Source organism: Rosa chinensis, chromosome 4 (genome assembly GCF_002994745.2).
Source record: "Rosa chinensis cultivar Old Blush chromosome 4, RchiOBHm-V2, whole genome shotgun sequence".
Taxonomy (NCBI): Eukaryota; Viridiplantae; Streptophyta; class Magnoliopsida; order Rosales; family Rosaceae; genus Rosa; species Rosa chinensis.
The window spans coordinates 18,390,974-18,407,763 of record NC_037091.1 but is presented as its reverse complement, the minus strand read 5'-3'; the positions used below and the strand labels follow the sequence as shown (position 1 = coordinate 18,407,763).

Here is a 16,790-nt window from a genome sequence, read left to right as displayed (position 1 = left end):
CAGAAGGTTGTTGCTAGATCAAGTGCTGAAGCTGAGTTTCGAGGTATGGCACATGGAGTTTGTGAGATGTTGTGGATTCGTAATGTGTTGAAAGATTTGGGTTGTAAGCTCAAGAAGCCTATGGATTTGCATTGTGATAGCAAGTCTGCTATTGAAATTGCTCATAATCCCGTTCAGCATGACCGGACTAAGCATGTGGAAGTAGATCGACATTTCATTAAGGAAAACCTGGACAGGAAAATCATCTGTTTCCCGTTTGTGTATACAGAAGATCAATTAGCGGATGTTCTTACGAAAGGAGTGTCAAGGAAAGTGTTTGACAATTTGATTGCCAAGTTGGGCATGATTGACATCTATGCACTAACTTGAGGGGGAGTGTAGAATATTCTGTAAATATTTACTTTCCTTGTAGATGTAGATTACGTTGCTCTGTATAATTGTAGGAGATGTTTTCCTATTAGGACTAGTCTTGTATCCCTTTATATACCTCCTATTTTGGAGATGAATATAATTAATTGAAGCATTCCAAACACAATTTCTACTTTTTCTAGTAGTGGCAACTGTAACCCCAGATTCCGAAACTCAACTTGCATTTTTTAATTTTTGGACAGTCGTAGTAGCATCGACATATGTTGTCTGAATCACAAGATGACTTACCACCAGGGTGTGCAGATACACACCTTGAATTGCAACCAGCATCACATCCACCTAAATCTTCAGTACAAATGGTACGTACCTTTCACCATATGCATGTGTGTTCCTGATAAAAACCACATATATAGCATATATAATTTAATTTTTGCATAATCAAATTGACTATCAAAATAGCATTAATTAGGAAAAAAAGGGTGCATACATATCTATCACCTTATTCACCATCCCCTTCAAGGATTATTTTTGTAATTTTTCTTTTATTTAATAAATTCCTCTTGCTGGTCAAGATCAAAATTGAAAAATATTCACCATCTCCTATAGTCCTATGGCCTATATGCCCATACCGTTCTCTTCACACTCGTATTTCGGACTCTAATAGCATCCCCGGACATGGATAATAGGTATACTCTCTTGGTGGTTTAGTTTGATTAGATTTTAAGTTATTTATTTTCTTTTTGGTGCTTTAGAACAAGAACTGTTGCTGCTTGATCGACTGAGATAAGGTTAATTATTGACCTTGTTTGACTCTTTTACGTACCAACACTACTACAAAAAGTTAATCACACAACACCAATCACACAACGGAACAGAAATCATTTGTTGTGTGTTTAAGTAAACTCTATTGTACAACGGTATTAGTGATGTTCCATTGTGTGAATGTCAACAAAGTGATAACTTTTTTATCAGAACTACATTGCACAACGGAATTAAGTATTGTCCGTTGTCTGATTTTAAAAAAATTTAGTGGCAGATTTTCCTTCACTCTGGAGTCTTGGTTGCCTCTTGAAACACTGAAATTTGGGCAACCACGTACAACGGTATAACTGTTTCTGTTGTGTGATTGAAAAACTGAGCACAAAATTTTGAGGAAGCTTGCTTGAATGTTTTCCACTAGGTACGCCAAGTGCAAGTTGAAGAAATTAGACAACAGATCTAAGCTATTCTGTTGTGTGAAGTAGGAACATAGGCTGCAGCATTTTGAGCCAAAATTCTGTGGGCGGCATGTTTCCCTCCATGTTTTCACATTTTGATTTTACGTAGTGCACTCATACAACAGTTGGTGAGGTTTCTGTTGTGTGAGTAACTTTGAATCTTTTTCTAGGTTTAATTGCCATGCCACAGCGTGTCCAAAAGAAAAAAAACAAAGAAAACAAAACCTAGCTAGCCTCTCGACCCTCTCTTTCGACATTAGTTTTACTACCAATAGCCTCCATGAAATGTAGTCTCTCTCTCTCTCTCTCTCTCTCTCCATTGAGTCTAGCCATCTACAAGCATGTAATGATGGCCAGCAAGATCGGACTCTATGACTTAACTCGTTCTCCAACTCGTTCCGGGGATCTTGAGCCTATCGTCATCACCGTCGAAGACCTCGATGTGCAACAATAGATTCGTTTCATCCGGTCATCGTCCAGGCTCCACCAGTTTGGGCTGAACAACAAGGCTCGCAGATGAAGGACGGCGGGAACGAGGCCTATTCTGGTTGTTGAGATCGGAGCTTTTGGGTCTGATTTCGATTCTTTTTCTGCTCCTGCAGGTTGCGTTACCAATATGGACAACGGGAACATTCCGGGCCTAACCACCCAAACCCTAGCACTCCCAATTCTTCTACCATGGACGGCGTAGCTGGCCTGGGCTATTTCGATTTGGCCAAGGAGGAGATCGCCAAGGCTATTAGGGCTGAAGAATGGGGCTTAAGATCAGCGTCGACAACACAGTTAAGATTAGTTTATGCACTTCTTGCTCTTACAAGTAATTCTCTATTTTCTTCTCTGTTTTAGTGAGTTTGTTTCTTTGTGCTTATAATTCAAATTGAATATTGCACAGATGAAACCGCTCGGATTCTAGTTTAGTTCTTGGAGGTGGCAATCACATCAATCGTTTTCTTCAAAGGAATTTATCCTACAGGTTTGTTTAATCTCATTCAATCACAAAGCCTAGTTCTTGTTTGTGGTTTCTGGGAAAATTTTTGGTATTGGGTTTGTGTTTTTCTTCCATTATTTGGGGAACCTAGAAAGGAAAACCATAAAACCCCATGTGTATGTGGGGTTTAATGTTTGAAATTGCTTTGTTTTTGGGTTGAAGGTGCTTTTGAGAGAAGGAAGTATATGAATTTGGTTGTTCATAGAGCTCGGCACCCTGAGCTCAGAGATTATATCCATTCTCTGCTATCTCAGGACTTCTTCCTTTTAACAAAAATGTGAGTACTTTGGGAATAAATTCCTTTGCTTATGTTTTTTTTCGTAATATATTGTCTTTTGTAATGAGATGTTTGCAAGAATTAGCCAATTCATGTAATGCTACTAGTCAGTGGTTGAGTTTTGGAATTGACTACTGACCTGTTTGTTGAAATTGTTACATTGTTATACATTTGGGCTAACACTAGTATCAAGTGGAAGTCATTGTCTCACCTTAATTATTCTATTTTCTTTTCCTTTTTACCTATTCTTGCACAATCTTCATTTATGTTCTTCTTCTTCGTCTTCCTCTGTCTCTCTCTCTCTCTCTGAATCCTAATTCCGAAGCATACATATACTATTTCATATATAGCTACAGTGTTAGGTTTTTTGTAATGGATCTCCCTGATTCGCCCCCGTCAGATCCCATGGATTTGCCCGTCTCCGGTTAGTTCATATTGTATTTCATGCAGTCTTATTCAATTGATTTCTCATTCATTTGATTTTAATATGCAATCCGATTGTTTATGCTTGTGTTTGAATTTTTGCTGAAAGAAGTCAAATGAATATTTAATCAATTTGTTTTTTTTATATATGAAACCTTGAGGAACTTCCTCAGTTGAGCTTATTATGAAAGGAGGAGGTAACAATGTAATCAAAAGGTGTCAAATTCGTTGATTTTTCAATTTTTTTTTCCTTTTAAAAAAAGCGAACTCTATTAGGTTGGATTTGTGTAATTGAAATAGGACTTGCTGGATATGTGGCCTTAAATGCAGCCAAATAATGTATATAGAGCCGTTTTATAGTGCATTGGTTTTGATTTCTAATTTTTTGATTGCTCAGGACTGCGAGTGAGGCATCACCAGGAGCTCGAAAATTTGACACTTACGACTAGGCCTGGCAATAGTGCGGTCACGGGCGGGTTACGGGCGGACTTAATGGGTTGGCGGTCTTAACGGGCTCAACCCGTTATAACCCGTTATCTTAACGGGTTATAACGGGTTGAGCCCGATGGGTTCGCGGGTTACCCGTTGGAACCCGTTAAGACCGCTAAGGTTTTTTTTTTTTTTTTTTTTTTTAATTTTTTTCTAATCAATTACCCACTAAAACCCGTTAATACCTGTTAACAATAAAGTGGCCATTGAAACACGTTAAGACCCATTAACATAAAAATGAATTTTTTTTTTTTTTTTTGCATTTTTTAAAACTCTTTTTCACACCCATTATCTATTAAAACCCTTCTCAAAAAAAAAAATTATTTTTTTATTTTTTTTAAACCCTCTTCCAACCCATTACCCATTATAACTCTTTTTCATTGTTGATTTTCATTAAATCAAATGTTAATACATATTGGGCTCACAATTCTTTAAAAAAAAAAATATATATATATATATATATTTTTTTTTTCTCTTCTAATCGGGTTCGATGGGTTCCGTCGGGCAACCCGTTTCCGCCCGTTAACGGGTTGGCAGCCCATTAACACGTTAAGTTATCGGGCGGAAATAAATGGGTTTTTAGCGGGCGGTTAATGGGCGGTTAATGGGTCATGGGCTGAATTGCCAGGCCTACTTACGACGAGGTCAGTAAAGACATAGAAATATTTCACTGTGGCAAGTGGTCAGTATTTTCGGCAATTTATGGCAACTGGTGGTTAGGAGGTCTAGGAATTGCTACTATGACAATTGGCGGACCACATGAAAAGGTATTGACTTTCAAGCATACATTTCTCTCAACATTTGCTTTTAGATTGTTAGATAGGTGTTTATTACAGATTGCTGATTCGATAAGAATGTTGTTCTATTATATTGTAGGACTTTGTACCATTATTGGATGTGGTTTTTGATTGGATGGTTTGTATGCATTTCTGGACTATATGTTAGTCATTTAATAATTCAATCTCTGTGCAGCACATGCAGGAGCTTTTCCGTTATCTGCAATTTGGACTCTTGTGGCTGGTTCTTGGTGTGGCGTCATCAATTGGTCTTGGTAAGTATGAGTTATGTTCAACATTACCTGCTTTTGTATTCTATGCCATAAACTTATTATCACATTGAACAAAATTATGTGTATAAGTGCATTAGGAATGATTCAGGCACACTAGTTTATTTCCCCAAATACTTTTTTTTTTTGTGAAAAATTTGCTTCTGTAACAAACACTGAGTCTTTTTCATCATTACTGCTATGCAGGATCTGGTTTGCACACATTTGTACTGTATTTGGGCCCTCATATAGCTCTATTTACCATGAAAGTCGTGCAGTGTGGCAGAGTTGACTTAAAAATTGCCCCATATGTTACCGTTCAATTGAAAACAGGTCCTTCATGGATGGATAGAAACTGCACTGAATATGGTCCCCCACTATTTTCATCCCAGCAAGGTTCAAGGCTCCCACTTAGTAGCATACTGCCTCAGGTTCAGTTAGAGGCTATTCTATGGGGAATTGGAACTGCACTGGGAGAGCTTCCTCCATTTTTCATATCAAGAGCTGGTAACTACCAAATAAACAAAATAAGTACTTACGGTCACCAAGTGTATTGCCATTAAGATATGTATTATTGTAGCAAACAGTTTCTTTCTAGACAGGAACAACCTGTTGAAAACCTTCACCCAATCAATTTTTTCTTTTTCTTTTGAACTCTTATCTTCATCTTTGCTTCTCAAGTATATATATAGAATTATAAAAAATTGCACTTACAGATGGAGTGTTAATCTTGGTTGAATAAGTAACTAGTTATTACAATTGTTATACATATATTTTAGCGAGTCTTTTATCATTTTGGATCTTCAACACCTCAATACATTTCTGCTGATTTGCATTATCCTAACCTATGAAGTTTTGCAGCTCGTACAGCAGGGAGTGAATTGGAAGTAATGAAAGAATTGGATTCTTCTTCAACTAAAGATGGTGGAGTTGTAGCTAATCACGTGAACCGGATCAAACTATGGCTTCTTTCACATTCACAGTAACTGAACTTTTTAACTATATTAGTTCTTGCTTCGGTAAGGTTTCTTCTTGCTCTTTAGGAAAACTTTTATATTATGTGTTATGTCATTTCCCAGAACATGGCTATGGAGATATATTTTATATACTTTTTTTTCCCTTTAAAAGCTGGTTTCAAAGTTAGCTTAATCATACTCATGATTTTACAAATTTATGTTAATATATGCTCTTTCTAACTCCATTTTGCATTGCAGTATATATTTTTATTACTTTTTCTTCAATATTTTCAATCCTCCTAGCTAGTTCTTATCAGATATAATTTCAGGTACCCAACCCTCTATTTGACCTTGCTGGTATAATGTGTGGACAATTTGGCATTCCATTTTGGACATTCTTTATCTCAACAATGATTGCAAAGGCATTTATCAAGACTCACATACAGGTATGTTAACTTGTAAGATATTTTCCAAAATTTGAGAACTTATTACTATCTGCTCATTGAATATTCATGGTTGCTTTTATGTACTACAATTGCTATGTTTAATTATGTGGTGCTAGATATAATTTTTCATAACATCATGCCAGCGGCAGTGGTACTGTGACTTGATCACTATCATCATATATGTGTCTTTTGTAGTCAAAATATGTTTTAATTTCTTGACATCAACGTGGGTTAGAGATGAATCTCCATAGAAGTTAGTTCGAGTGTATGCTATAAATGAGTAGGGTCTTAAATGTAAATTGCATGATGTGAATTGCTGAAAGAGTAACTACACTGAAAGAACTGCTTCCACAATCTGTAGAGGTAATAATTTGTCTATGCCAGATCAAGCATGCTGTCTTCAATCTGATTTGTTACACATTTCCTTGTCAATGGTTTGTTTTCTTTTATTATGTCGTACTGCTGCCTTCAATTTGAATATTTTGAATTTGTAACTAGGTTACTGACGTGGGTAGCTGAGTCTGCATATATATAAACATAATTAGAGTTTGGTATGTAATCAATGACATATTAATCAAGCCTATTGATAAGATCAAGTGTGAGCTATATATACAGAATCACTGATTTTGTGCATGTGCATCTCGGAGAGGATGCAAAAGCATTAAAAATGAGGTTTTCAGGTGTCTAGGATCACGTTGTGACAGGACCCGACCCAAGAACACCCCGTAGTCCTGGATACGAGCCTGCGGGGCCCACATTAAGCGAAATCCTACCGAAAAATCGGCAGAACCTCCCCTAAATATGGGCTACCCAAAAAGCTCACAAACCTGGACATGATTAAAACTTTAACTTCTACTCAACCCACAATACCATATTTACAATCCAAGCACATATATACATTCGGAAAGTTCAAATCCCAACATAACCTCTGTAAACAACAACAATCCGAACAAAACATCCATCAAAATAAAAAGGGTTATCAGAGCAACACTAATAACTAAGCCGATATCATACAAGGTAGGTTAAGTAATAACCTACGGACACAACGGAAGCGCTGAATCCAAAGTCTCTAGAGCCTGGACGCGATCTCGGCAAATCTGAAATCTGGGCATTTGAAAACGAAGGGCCTAGGGAAAAACATATAAAATTCATTAGAGTGAGTGAACCAAAACCGAAACAAAATCTGAAACAATTTATGGAATGTTTCCCCATTTCTCTTTTCAACAAAACCAACATGCAGCGAGACTCCATAAAAATTCCATCTTAACACTTTTTCCAAGAAAACTCATTTGATGGTTAGGAAGGACTGCTTCCTAGGCATCTCATCCCATCTGGGAGGGACTGCCACCCAGATGACGCATCGGATGGGACTGCCAACCGGAATAGGAGGCAGTGGTTAGATGAGACTGCCAACTAGCCACAGGTAGTAGACAAGACTGCCGACTAACTACCTCATGTCATCTGGAAGGGACAGCCAACCAGATGACGCATCGGATGAGACTGCCAACCGAGCTGTAGTCTGGAAGGGACTGCCAACCAGACTATTACTTAGAAGGGACTGCCAACTAGGTAAGATACGCATGCGCCAAAACTGGCCTCCTTGTCGACTGCTTTCTTTTTAAAATCCTTTACTTTCCATAGAGTCACATTTTCTCAAATAATAAACCCATTGAAAACTTATTTCCATGCTGCATGCATTATTTAAATAAAATAAAAGTCCACTCACAAGTAATTAACCTTAATGAGGAAACAATCTCAAGATCAAAACTCATTCCTTCGAGAATTAGTATTCATTCTATTAAAAAAATCTCACTCTTCAATTTGGAATTTACATTCTTGAATACGGAAATTTCCTTACAATTTAACGTCCACGCTTAATCTTTAACCTTCACAAGGATTGTTTCGATAATCTAATCAATTTAAACTCGATTCCTTGACCATAATTGATCACCTCGATTCCTTGACCATAATTGATTGCCAAATTAAACATAATATCCTTTCCAAAATTTCCGAATTCTTTCTTAACTTTCCCTATTTCCATTCAAATCCATCTCTAAATCTCAAATCCTCTCTAAATTTTTTTTTTCCAAACCACAATCTCAACTCCAAATTCGTCAACAAAAAAGAACAATTCCGCAATAACATTAATAGTAATTTATCAAGAGATTAAGCCAAAAGATTCATCAACTATAAAATTCAAAACATCCAAATCCCACATTTAATTTCCAAGAAACTCCAAACAATTAACCTCAAGTCTGAAATAAAACTCAAAATCAAATTAATGGGTTTTGGAGGGGCTAACAGAGCCTCCTCAGCACCACCACCATCAGCAGCGCGTGGTTTCACGCGCCACCACTCCAACACCCAAATCCGGTCACCAAAATTCACCAACACAATCTCCTCAACAAGCCTAACTGTCACGCCCCTGATTTTACACACATGAAAATCGATATATATAACCCCATAATTATATATGCGTGAACGTCCAGTCATCAATACAAAATACCTGGAATCTTTTTCCCTTTTACTTACACAGATATTGATGCCCTGAACCCTCAAAATTAATATACACTCGTCCATAGAGTTATATATTACACAAGCATACGAATTAAATTGCCAACAACAAAATAAAACGTAAATGCAGCTCAGAGTTAACTATACAACGGAAGTCCTTATCGACGGTAAAGTTACAAAAATGGCTCCCTACCGTAAAGCTGCAAAGGCGCTACCTCAGCTTCAGCCCCGATTATCCTAACCTGCAGGATTAACCCCTACACCGTTGAATAGTGTACCGGGTTGCCACACAACAAACCCGGTAAGCTTTTGCAAGCCCGTATGAGTAACTCAAACCACACACAACTCACGCCAAAAATAAGAAAAACAACTCACGCTTTGATTCCTTAAAACACGAAATAAAGGAGAATAACTCACACTTTAATTTCCTTTCAAATCGAAATAAAAGAAAGCAACTCACACCTTGTTTCCTTTTAAAACGAAACATAGAAAACAACCCACACTTGAATTCTATCAATAAAACATAGAAAACAACGCACACCTTGAATTCTATCAGTTGTACCATAAGCGTACCCTAGAAAGCAACTCACACCTTGATTTCTATCAGTAAAACATAGAAAGCAACTCACTCCTTGATTTCTATCAGTAAAACATAGAAAACAACTCACGCCTTGTTTCCTATCAAATGTACCATAATCGTACCATAGAAAGCAACTCACACCTTGATTTCTATCAGTAAAACATAGAAAACAACTCACGCCTTGTTTCCTATCAAATGTACCATAATCGTACCATAGAAAGCAACTCACACCTTGTTTTCTATCAAAACGTTAATAAGGAAAACAACTCACACCTTGTCCCCTTAAAAACCATTAATAAGGAAGCAACTCACACCTTGTTCCCTAAAAATACGTAATGTCATGAGTTGTAAATAACCAATTCCCGTTACCCCATGAATTACCTATATGGCAGACAGATTAGAGCTCTAACTGAAAAACGTAACCACTCGTCCGGCCAAAGACGTGGTCACCTGGTATTCTGCCCAAGGTCTCAGACCTTCGATCCTCGGGCCGCAATGTCCCTTGGAGCAAAACATTAAAGGAGTCGCATTGGACCCAAAATGTTACACAAATCACAACGCTTTTGAAAACAATCGAAATCAACATTTCCATAATTATTGTTTTCCGAAAAAGCCATAACACAAAACAATAAAAAGCATCAATTCATGCCTATTGTTTTCATACCCAAATCTCAACACTTTTCTCAAATCTCAACGCTTTTCAAAACAAATCGAAATCAATCATTTCCACAAATCATTTGTTTTCCAAAAGCCACACCCCAAAACAATAAAAAGCATCATTTCATGCATATTGTTTTCACAAATCCACAAACCACCCAAAACATATATATTTCACGTAAACATATATCTACTAATACATGAATACGTATGTATATATATACATCCCATAATATACATATACACACACGTAATCATCTACTCAAAAGTGCCACTAATACCATCTATAGTTTGCAGTTAACTAAATAACTCTCAAAATAATAAGGGTATTCCCGTTCGTGAAATGAACTTCGTGAGATTACTCACCTCGAAACTCCCGCTGCGTCTTCTATACAGAACCGAACTAACACTATCACCAACAACTCGTCCAATTCACCTTTAGAAGCACCTCACAAGCCGTGAACAGTAATCCCAACTGAGTTGATCGAATTTTCACGTGAATCGATCCAAACAACCACCATGGATCGACCAGGGAGCTTGTTCTGAACTCAACCCAAGAAAATCGAAGCCGTGCCGACGTCGGAACTGTGTTTTCCGGTCGGGTCCGATTTCTCCAGTCTGCACCGCCTTGAACTGCCACCGAGACGGAGAATCGCCGTAAGAGAACACCAGAGGGACGACCAGACGGAGGAGACGACCCTGCTGGCCAAGTTTCAAGGCCGGAGACCGCCGCAGTTGGCCGGAAAAGTCGGGTCGGATCGGCCGGGTTCGGGTCGGGTCAGGCGGTTTTCTTCGATACTGAGGGAGCGGACGAGAGAGAAGAGAGAGAGAAAAAAGGCTTCCGGAAAAGGAAATGAGGAAATGAAAATATATTTCTGATTTTTCCTATATATACTAAAATGGAAACTTTTTCCAATAGCCATAACTTCCTCATACGAACTCCGATTCTCGCGTTCCACATGTCCACGAACTCGTATCGACGCGCTCTACAACTTTTGTGAAGGAAGTTTTCGGAGAATCCCAACGAATAAAAAGTCAACCTTTGGCAACCCCCCCTAAAACCATATTCTTCAATTAATTATTCGCCCGAAACACTTCCGCTCCATCCACGAGCCACGAAACCGTCCAATAGTTATAAAATTAATTCCGGAAAATCCTCGGAAAATAATTATGAATTTCCGGGGCATCACACTAACAATCTTTATACCTGCAATATCAACCAAAACTAAGCAAAAGTGGTCGGAAATTCACTCCAAAATCTGGAAATTCGATGTTCACTGTTCATCACCACCGTTTAACATCAATCTCACTTCCCCAAGCTGAAATGAGGTTGAATACATGTTTAGCACTTCACAGGGAACCAAAACCATTAGGATTTCGGGCCGAAACAGCCGGAAATCGAAAACCCAGTCGAAAATCCCCAAACCCCCGATCAGTAATCCTCCAAAATTCACTCAAAACGAGGTTACCCAACGCAAATCTCTTACCTAAGGTGAAGGAGGAGGAAGAGAGGAAGCTGCGGTGGCCGGAGGCAAGTCCAACGAGGTTCGGCCGGAAATCGGGTTCCGGGTGCGAAGAGACGAAAGAGAAGAAAAGGGGGGGGGGGGGTTTGGAATCGGGTTCTCCCGATTTCACTCTCTCTCTCTCCTTTTGAAATTACCTATTTCCCTTTTTCTTTAAACAAAAACCAATATTTTAATAAGGAACAGTACCTTTAAACACTTAAATCACAACTTCCCCGTAAAAACTCCGATCGATTCAAACTGCGTGTCCACCAACTAAATTTTTTTCATAACCTACGGCGTACTCAAGGAATATTCCGACATAACAGACAAATTAAAAAGTCAACTCCTCGGTCAAAACCGATAAAAACGTACTTCATATAAAGGTTAAGGTACTGGGCCTTACACGTTGGTATTGTAATGGATCATCTATCTACCAAAAGTTAAAAACTGGACCTAACTTTATTTGTTTGTGCTTCAGCCAATTTTTTTTTTTTTATGCATAAATATGATGCTGACCCAGCAGCAAAGGCAGCTGCTGCAACTGTCCTTGGCATCCAAGTTAGGTGTGGATTCAGGTCTTCCATGTAGGAGATGAATCTAAGAACTTTAGCAGCAAATATTTTTCTCTTGCGACGATTTGATTGTATCATCTTTTGCTATCTTTCAATGTAATTAGCTAGAATGCAGCAGCCATCAAGCTAGCTGAAATGCTTTCTATTTTGGTTTTATGGTATGAATGGATACATGAATGCTACATCTTTTGGTACATTAGATGGTTGAATTAGAGTTTGAATGCCTAAATATTATATTGTGCATTATTTTTGTGAAAATATTTCAGGTAAAGATATTTTAGGTAAAGAACCGAAAATAATCAAACAACAGTCAAATTACATTATGTTGTATGAATACGCATATATCGTTAATCACACAACAAATCAATTTTAATCACACAACGGTACCTATAAAATTTCGTTGTCTCATTAACACTCACACAACAGAGCAAATAGGTATCAGTTATCCAATGTTAAATCACACAACGGTCCCTATAAATTTTTGTTGTCTCATTAGTACTCACACAACAGTTGCCATTATTTTCTGTTGTATGATAAGTTAACCAACAACAGCATGGTATTACTTTCGTTGTCTGAGTGTCATTTTTCTGTTGTGTGAGAAGTTAACCAACAACGGCCCCTACTTACTTCTGCTGTCTGACCACCATCGAAACAACAATTGAATGCGCCGCATCCAATTTCTGGCATTGGCATCCGCAGAATCGGTGCAACGGTTATAACTGAAGCGTTGTGTCTATGATATTCACACAATCGGTGCAACGGTTTCACCGTTGTGTGAGTGTGCTCATCACACAACACCGAGATAGACGACAGACATGGTCCAAATCACACAATAGATTTCCACCGTTGTGTGATGCAGTTTTTGTAGTAGTGCAATAAGCTTGACAAAGATCAAATCGAATGATTTGGTAGACAAAAGTTTAACATCAAGAAAAGTAGGAGCTAGAGTAAGGCAATTGAATCCTAAACCCCGGGTAATCACTCCTTAATCCTAAAAAAATATAATTTTGAACATAAATACAAGATTGGTACCTAATAGTACCACTGTTAATTAAGAATTTTCCATGCAAAATGGTTATTTTTATTATTATTATTTTTGAAAGGGGTTTGGAACCCAACCTAACTGGGAGGCTCAACCCCACGCCCGATTGTATTTATTGAATTACTATTTACAAAATGGTTATCTTACAACAAGACATTGTCGGCCTTATTTGTTTTATAAATTTTTTTTTATAAAAAAAAACAGTAAAGTAAAAGTAAAGTCGATTAAGAGAAACTTAAAAGGACAATATCTGAGACGAGCATGTGGTACATATGCTCGATGTACCTGAAGTGAATACAAGAAGGACAATGATGATGCAAGCTGGGGAGAGAGTAGCCATTTTTATGAAATTTCAATATGTATTTTACTACGTACCAGCATGTTTATATAGCAATGATTCATATCTTGAAATCTGACTATTTAAGGAACACAGAATACAATATTTTGGCCAATTAAGATATGAGAAACTTGAGGCTGAATGCATTTCAAGGAACCAGCTTTCTATAAAGTCGTAATTATGACCGGATCCGTCTTTATATTTCACCCTTATTACTAGATTATTACCATTCTTATTTCTATTTCTCAACTTATTAAGACGTACACACCCTTATAGGTTTAATGTTACACATATAATTATACAATTTATATATATTATAAAGAAAAATTATTATTGGCCTCAAATACGGCATAATATTTATGGGCTTAATTCATGATTCAATGACTATGAACCCTTAATCAACAAAGTGCCGGTTGATCAATAAACAAGCTAACCCATCCTAGGGTTTGAGCAGAACAGCGGCAGGCTCTCTTCGGTGCCCTGCTGATCTAACACCAGCGAGATTCCTCGTCAGAGCGAGGTTGCGTAGGGAGACACACGTGTTTCGAGGACAGATCGGCGCAGACGTTTTAGAAGGAGTCGAGGATCACGTTGATCGATTTGGGTGGGTGTTAAGAGCAACTTGGGTGCCCACAGTGATTTGTGGTGCTAAGTGGGAGTAGGCTCAACTCCGGGCTCAAATCTCGACTAGTTTGATGGGTTCCTATTCGTAGGGTTTTCACATTTGGGATCCAAGTGGAATAAATTTTCTCGAGTTATTACTTATTGGAGTGTTTCTTGCTAGCAAACTGATGGCTAACTTAGCTTAAATATTATGAGGTCTTTTACACCAAGTCAAAGAATTTTCTGGAGTACCATAATTAGGTGCATTAACGAAGAGTGATTTAGACTATTTTCTTTTGTGTGAAATGACTTTACATAACCTACATGACTGAAAAATTAAGCTTTAATTATTGTAATAGTAAATGGTACTCATCTTCCTTTACTTACTTGGCCACGGATTTAGGTACAAGTATATAAACATCTTTTATATTTGCCTTTTTTTTTTTTTGTGGCTGAAGAGAACTTTCATAGAAACAGAGAACCAAAGAGAACAAACAGAGGCTTCCCAGAACGAGGAAGCAAGGAGAAAATAGAAGGAAAGAAACTAAAGTAGAGAAAACAACAAAGGAAAAACTGAACAGAGGCCTTAAAGGGGACAAGGAAGGCCATCATATAGAAGAACATTTGAGAGAGAGGAAGGTGGATGTGACACCCAGTTCATAGGGCCGCCCTGTGAGTTTAGAAGCTCAAGGCGAAAAAAAATTCGAGGCCCCAAATTCAGCAAGAGAAATTCAGAAAAAGACCAAATTTGAGACAACTTAAAGTGTAAACTTTAGGCAGGAACAGTTCGGCTTTGAGGATTTATGAAAAATTCATTTGTGCAACAATGAAGTTGAAATTTTCCAAAATGAAATCTGACATATCAAGGTACAACATACTAAAATTTCAAACTAATCGGAGTTCGAGAAGTAAGGAAAACGATGGATGCAAAAAGAATGAACTGTCAGGTTTTAGAAAAACATGGCAGCAGCAAAGTCAAATTAGAAAATCCACCAAAAATTCATTTTAAAACCAATTGACAAGAAATCAATTTTGAAACAACTAATAGAATGTTTAGTTCAATATATACAAAGACCAGAGGTTTAGTGATTCAAATAGAAGTTCAAATCTCAGCAGAAAGTCAGAGAGTACACTAAAAACTCTGGAACTTTTCCAAAAGCAGACTAGACTTAAAAGAAAAATCACCGGAGATTCACTATATATCCAAATAAGATGAAACTTTCTAGATCCTTTGTTAACTAGCAGAATAGAAACCTATCAAAATTTCACGACATTTGGAGATCAATAAGTATGGCAACACAAGGCTCAAAGTTAACAGATCAGCATGCAACAGCTTTCTTAAAATCTGAGTTGAGGCCCTTAAAATCTGAGTTTGAGGTCCCTAAAATCAGAGGCCCTAGGCCTGGGCCTGCTTCGCCTAGTCCCAGGGCCGGCCCTGCCAGTTCACAGGGCACTTCCCACTGATAACAAGACCAGCAACAAGGTCGGCTGCACGGTCTGCTTTCCTGTTGGTCTAGTGCCAACTAACTTGCCGGATTTGAGCGACATATCGGACTTGTGAGATTAGATTTGCAACTTTCCAATCACAAAGGGAGGCAGATGAGCATAAAGAAGAGATAACGATTTGGGAATCAGATTCCATCATGATTGGAACATTGGAAAGGGATAGAGCAACATTCAAACCCACACTGATGGCAAGGGCCTCAACAATCAAAGGAGATAGAGCTTTGAAAATCCGAGGAGCTTCGGCCACCAGCTTACCACAATGGTCTCTCACTACTGCTGCAACACCACATGAGAGGGAAGAAGGATGCAATGATAATGTTTATTTTTAGAGAGAGGGGAGGTGGGGGAGACCACTGAGGAGAAAGGTGGGGGAGGGGATGGGTCTGACGGGGTATGGGAAGGGGGAGGGTGGGGACCTGATCAAGCATCCAAGAACTCTTGGTTAGCAAAAGCCAATCGGGTTTGGGGGCTGATGTTTGAAAACAAAAAGACAACGTTGTTTCCAAATTCGCCAAAGCAGGAAAGAAATGTGAGTATAGAACTTAGAAGAATGAGACAGAGAGTTGAGATGAGAAAGCCATGAATCAAAAGTAGTAAGCTGGTTAAAAGGGATTCTGTAACTAAACATGTGGGCAAACCAAGAAGCTGTAGACTAGGGACATGTAAAGAGAACATGTTCAATCGTTTCTGGGAAACGATTACAAATCGGGCACAGAGGAGATCTAGCAATATGCCGATGAAAAAGATTGGCCTTAGTGGACAGAATATTATGAGTTGCTTCCCAAAGAAACAACTTTGCCGTTTTGGTTTTGAAATTAATGAAATCTCTCAGACATGCAAATACATAATCCCCCTTCCTTGATGGATGAATGCGGTGGAAACACAAGGCGTAACGTTTTTTGTTAGAGCGGACTTCTGTACTTTAAGGTAATTCTACGGTCCTACCTACATAAAAAACCAAAAAAAACAAAAAAAAAAGTGATGAAAGAATTGTAGAAAAGAAAACGCCCACCGTGGAATTATGGCCACCGTGGAATTATCTCGTTTCCATGCTCGGGAGCATGATTCAGGTCTTTTCAACTGTAAATACAACAGCTGAAACACCCTGCTCCGGAACATAGTAGAGTTTTCCTTTATATTTGGCCACTGTAGTCTAGACCGGACCACAAGGTTAAGAGCCTTGCGCTCTACCAACTGAGCTAGACGGGCATTTGTTAATTATTGTAGCAACAGTTATACTAATTTTATTTTTAAGCGGAAGTAT

General features: G+C 38.2%; 1 pseudogene; it reads left to right on the top strand.

Moving 5' to 3' along the window:
- The first annotated feature begins 4,423 nt into the window (after positions 1 to 4,423).
- LOC112198924 lies at positions 4,424 to 12,188 on the top strand (annotated as a pseudogene).
- The last annotated feature ends 4,602 nt before the right edge of the window (positions 12,189 to 16,790 follow it).